The following is a 6,640-nucleotide window of genomic DNA, read 5'->3' as shown; positions in this document are numbered from 1 at the left end:
GCATTTGTGAAGATGGAGATCCTTCCATTCTCAGCACAGAAATAGAAACACCACACTCTGCTAATAGGCATCTCTGGAGGAAAATTCAGGAGCTTGTGCCACTGCAGCATCCTACAGTTATTCTAAACAAGTGGAACTCTTCAACAAACTCTTCTTGTTGCCCTGTCATTGAATAGCTAGCATATTACCATAAGACAAGACACATATTAGAGCCCTGACTGTTGGAAGCTGTTTTAAGATGATTCCAGTGCTGCTCTAAGTTACTGCACAGGCAAAACTAGACATTGAAGGTATTTGCTTATTCTGGGGTGCATCTTTCAAAGGACACTGCATTTAATTTCCCCTTTCACTGGGACCAGCAGTTAAAGGGTTTCTGTCAGCTAATAGCTGGGATATCACAGAGTAATTTCAGAGAAATCCAAAGGGTGCCATCACAGCTATCACAAATATTAGTCACTACTGACCTGCCTTGATTGAAGCCAGTGACAAAAGACAGAGTCTTAAACCCTTACCCCCAAGCTGCTTGACTCTGTTACAAATGAAGATAAAAAACAGGCAGACTGACACATTTTTGTGTGGTATTCCTCAGTGTAAGGTTTGTTTGCATACATCACTTTGTTTTGACTGTGCTGTTGCTGCACATGCCTCATTTTTATCCTGAAGTACTGCTACTTTTCCTTTTAGTTTCCTGATTTTAGGGAATCATCCTTTCATTTCTTGTCAGCGGATGAGCTTACTTCTTTTCTCCCCAGTTGCTAATTTTTGATTTGTCCTTTCTTCTTGCAGCTGTGTTTTGGGCTAGTGATATGCTACCACCTGACAATAAAATTACTTTTTTCTGTGCTATTCCATCTCCAAAACACAATTTTTTTAGATTTTTTTTTTTCCAGGAAATGAAAAGCCTAATGACAGGTAATAGTAATATCTTTTTAAATAGCCAGGGCAAAGTCAACTAAACACAGCTATTTATACCACCTACTTGCTTCTTGTACACATTGGAGCAGCAACTGTGCTCCTATTTCCAATTCTATGTTATATTCCATTCGCAAACTATGGGTAGAGGGAACAGGCATTGCTTGGCCCTACCACAACACACAAACAACACAACAAACAGGAAAACTGACCAATAAAAGCCCAGAGAATTGAAATATTTCCACCCAACAAACAAATTACATTGGAAAAGCCTCAATCAACCTAGCTATGTGTTTACTTTTATCCAGACTTGAAAATCTCAGTTCTATTAACAGATTACACAGCAGCTTTCTACATTTATTAATAACCCTGCAAAGCTATCTCAACAGGACTGTGCAGATAACTGCCAAAGAAAAGGTCCACTGCAAAGATGCCACAAATGAGAAATCTGATCTTTGCAACATCAGCACCTACAGAGCTCTGCAATCAGGGGCTATCAGCAGCTCACAGGTTCAAACCTTAAGGTTTCCAGGTGACAGTTGCACAATCCACTAAACACACATTCCATGTAATTAAACATTAACAGGTAACCTAAAGCCTCCTACCCAGTGGGGTCCAAAACACATTAAAGCCTGCCTCTTATAAAGTATGGCCAGAACACATTTTACATGCAAATCTACAACCAAGCTCCCTGCAGCAATTGTGCATACAAAATGTCTTTGACTTTTGCTTTATGCAATACCTTTTTCTGATTCTGTATCGACACAGCCATATGCTGTACCTCAAACACAGAATAATGTATTGTATCCTCTGCCTTTGGACATCCTACGCAGTAAGGTGCTTGCACAATGCATTGCAAACACTCCTGTATCATCCATTCAACCTGAGGTAGAGCATTCAGTATGAGAATATAATTAACAGGCACATGTACAAAGTTCAGCATTGTAAGTGTAACAATTAAAATAGAAAAATATCTTATATACTAAAAGAAGTTCTAGAGCTGACATTTAAAATACCAGGTAAGCTGACTTCAAGGAATCAGGTCATAATTTAAAAATGCCTTTAAGTAGCTTATTAAAGTCCAATGAAAGGAATAGCAGCTTTAAGCATATTACAAACACAAGTAGCAGAGGTTAAAGGTGGTGTTCAAAGAAGGACTAAGTGGCTATAAGCCATGACTAAACTATTCTGACTTGAAAAGCCATTTTAAATATAAATAATAAGAGTATCTTTTAATCCATTTTAATTAAAAGCATTAATTAGTGTCCATAAATCATAAGACGTGTCTTCTTGGGTGACTTGCACATGGATTAGCCCAGTCCAAACGGTGGGCATCACCACTTTGCTAAGCCAGGCTAGAGGAAATTGGTTCCCAAAAGGTGCTTTGTCCTATGTATTGCTGTGATTTCAGGGGCATGTCCCAGGACAGGTTGTACTACAGGAAGCTGAACTATGGATTCTTCCTCCAGAAGAATGAGGATGGGGAGAATGAACTTTTTTGAGCATATGAAGGGACTATAGAAGTCATCAGATTATCAGCACCTGAACAACCTCCTCTTCATCTTCAGGGCAAAGTGGGAAGGTTAGCAGCGGGCAGAAAAAGAGGACCCACACTCTTACCCACACCAGCTAGTCCAGACTAAAGGCACCACGAAGCTCAGAAAACAGTTTTCTGTGGATGGAAGATGTTCAGGAACAGAGCCATTTGCTGGGATTAGAGGAAAAGTGGACTTGTGCATCCTTGCTCTGGAGGGCTGAACAATTAATGCTCAGAAAAGTTGATTTCATGTCCTCACAGCTTTTACATGGTACGCTGCATGGTAGGGAACCTCATTGCCAAGAGCAGCCTCATGGCAAATGGTTCACATTGGAGATGAAGGAGGCAGGAAAGGACATAGCCAGATTATTGCCAAAAAAAATGGTCTAGGTGCACCACACTGTACTGGCATATAAATATACAGGTCAGCCTGGCAATAGCACCTCTCCAAGGATGACCTACCCAGTGTTGCATAACGGAGCAGAAACATCTCTATAAGTAAATAGAAATTTGAATGTTGTGAAGACCATGCAAATTATTCTCAAGCTTGTCAAATGTAAAGCCACTTAAACTTGTCTGCAGTAGTCTAGCTTTTCAATACTTTTCAGCTAAAGGGTGAATGTCAAAGCAAGATCTTGGTGGTGTTTTATCCTGTATACTTCCAGCATAAAATGTGATTGCTTAGTTAGGAAAATGGTGCAAAATTTTAGTTCCTCTTCAGACACTTATAGCTGAAATACTCTGCAGACAGTACACACAGACCTCTTCAAGAACTATGTTCTGCAGACTTATTTTAAGAGCCAGGATAGAGCCCTGTGCAGTCATCTCAGCTACTGACTGAATACTACTTAACCCCTGCTAAGGCTTTTAATATCCCCAAGGAAAAGCTACACCCTTACTGAGAATCAGCTCTAAGTTGTAACACTAGATACACCTAAGTCTCTTAACTAAATGCAGGACAATTAAGTCTCTGAATGCTCTCTCACATCTTACCATAACTATACTCATCATAATCTTTCAGACTAGCACAGCAAACCTAGTTCTGTCCATCAGGATACCTCATTTATCAAACTGCTTCTCTTAACACAATACAAGCAAAAAATATATTCTTAAGAGCAATGGAAAGGGGTAGCCAGGTATTTACACAAGGAAAGTAATGAACGAAAAGGGCAAAGTTAAGGTTGCAGACATGACACCAAACCACAAGATAAGATGAAGATGTGTTGGACAAGGAGCAAGAAAGTAAGATTTTTCTTTTAAGTGTTCTTGGAACAATATTGCCATAGCATTCATTCTATATGTGATGATTTAAAATGGGTGTGTATATCATGAGACACACAAACATTGCAATAAGTGCAGATCATGCCAAGAAGCTCTGGGTTATCAGGTTGGGTTCCATTAGAGTAAGAATTTCTGTGAAGGAGATAACAGCACCAAGAACACAGAAGGCGGCTGAAGAGAAGGCAGCAGTTTTAAGGCCAGCCTAAGGCAGGCCTGGGATCCTCTGCTTTGGCTAGTTCCTTGGCCTTGATGCAAAGAGACTTCCCAGAACTTCAGTCAGAAGTCAGAACACCCTGTTGCACTAGCACTGAAACTTGTCAGGCAAGGACTAGAGCTCAGCCTTCAAAACAGCATATAATATTTGTTTCCTTAAAAGCATGGTGAGGAGTTATACCCGGACTCTGTACCCTCCTGAGAAATCTCCTAGCCACATTCTTAGAGCAAGGAGAAAAAAAGGCCACCATTTTTATAGCTCCTACCACTACACATTTGCTTCTCTATATTCATCACAAGTAGTCTGCAAATTCCTGAAAACCAAGGCTGAATTTAAGCTGTGCAGCACAGGAAGAATATGGCTATAAGAAAGGATCCTGTAGATCTCCCAACAAGAGGACTTCACCTACCTGAGCAAGGGCTCGATCTACTGCATCCCTAATTCCCCCAGGGTTCATAGGTAGGTTCTCCCATGACTTTTAGTCTACAAAGATACAGAGAGAAATTCACACCTTAAAAACACATTTCTAGGCTGCATGCAGCTTGGGCAGGTATGGCTGCTCTGGCTGCAGCTACATTTAGAAAGCTCTTACCAGCTAGGATCTAGGAATATTAGTGTTTAAGCAAACAAAGACTCTAATGGAGTCTTGATTACAGAAACTGAGAATTAGAAAGATACTGGTCATGCTCATGCTGCTGCTGGTCCCTGGGATATACAAAGCATTACTTTGATCCTTGGGGCAGTGCATCTGCTTTTTAGCCGGGGCCCGACTTCAGTCAGGCCTTGACATCGCACAATAGCAAGCAACTCTTGGAAGAGGAATGTGAGAAGCTTCAGGACTCATTAGCAAAGTTTCATGCCTATTTATGAGGGGGGCCTCACTAGTTTAAGTGCTGCCTTAGGGAATGTCTGCTGCAGTCACAGATATGGGTAATATAAAGATATCCAAGTTAAATTTAGACCACAGTTGATACCAGGCTACCTAGTATAGCCACAGGAGCACAAAGCTCTGCATGAGCTAACTTGCCTAGCAGGCCTGTGGGTTATGCTTTTATTAGCAGATCTTATGCTCTCTTAAAATACACCTCCTCAATTCTTCCAATATACTGTGTGGGAAGAATATGCCTCACAGTAACTCAACTGTTAAGTGGATTTGTATGCATACCTCCCACACAACTTGAACATTTAGAGAATTTCCCACCACCTCTCCTATATATATACACACATATATATCACTGCATTAACTCAATCACTGTTTAAGCGTTTTTTCTTTCTCTGAGGCTGTGCTAGGCCAACCTCTGGTTTGTTGTTAACTGGCTATGTTGCAGAAGAGCTATTATAATTTTACCCTTTTAAACTACTCTATCCACAAATGCAGAGTGGGGAAAACTATCTTAAAATCCATCCCCTATTCTTTCAAGGTTGAGATTTTGTAATCATGTAGTGAGCACATCAGAGAAAGTAGAAGGCTTCCCCTTCCTCCAGCATCCCTTCTGGGGACTGCATCTTGTCTTCTCCCTATTTCAAAGGGAAACCATGCTAAAATAGGGGTATATAGTGCTCTCCCCTCACCCTCTGCATTGACCAAGAGAAGGGAATTGGTTCAGTGGTGGTATCAAGAGAAATCCAATACCAAAACAGTGGCTTTGAAATACTCCACAAGACAGCCAGGATTAAGTGACGCAAAGTATGCTGTAAAACAACTGGAATACTCAAGTCATGGGAAAATGACTTAAGTGATGTCACCATGACAGATCAGCTAGGATCAACTGAATTATGGCTTCCCATCTGCTGTTGCTCATGCACCTGTAAAAATGGTTTCCTTGAGACATACATTTAGAGGGCAGGCAGCAAGTCATATTTTTTGCTCTTTGTATGTAAGTTCAATACATTCATTTAGCAAACTCTAATCATGTAGATTGCAAAGATTTTATCTATTTGAAACACTGGGCTTACTATTACGTTTCTGAATCCTTGGTTTTGGTAGCATGTATGCTGCCAATACACATCTGGCATATAAACTGCAGATGAACATTCACAGATGGCATAAAATACCTTAGCAAATGGTTTGCCCAAATATAGATGTGGATTAAATGACTCAGAGTGCACTGCTGGCAAAGTTTTGCAAGCATGTGAAGCTGTACATGAAATTTCTCTACAAATAACTTTCAGGCTATTGCCTCTATCCAATGCGTCAGGAAACCTTCAACAGCAGTTGATCACCACCTGGATTAAATTCGTATGACTTAAATTTCATATAGTGTCTAGATATTAGATTTCTAAAGACAGACTTCTGAAGGAAAAATGTTCATAACCTATGTGCTTTTTTCTTGCCATTGCACATGCATTTACCATAATTACATGGACAAGCTGAGTGAACAGTTTCTGTTCAGATGACCAAAGATGTCTCTGCATTTCACTACTGTACACAAAGTGTACACGCCTTACATTATAATGCAGTTTTGAACAGTGTGTCCCAAACATTTAACAACACTTGAAACTAAGGCAACTATAAGATGTAAACACTAATTAAATATCTTCACCTGTGCTAACATGTGAAATGGATGAGGAAAGCTGAAAGCATGTGGCTAAACATAAACATCAGTACCTTTTATCAAAGAATGATGTTTTGAGTTTACTGTTCACCATCTGCTGTATACCCTTGGTTTCTTCTGTTCCTTCATCTCTTACAAGAT

Source organism: Gymnogyps californianus, chromosome 10, assembly GCF_018139145.2.
Source record: "Gymnogyps californianus isolate 813 chromosome 10, ASM1813914v2, whole genome shotgun sequence".
Lineage (NCBI taxonomy): Eukaryota > Metazoa > Chordata > Aves > Accipitriformes > Cathartidae > Gymnogyps > Gymnogyps californianus.
This window is presented reverse-complemented; position numbering follows the sequence as displayed.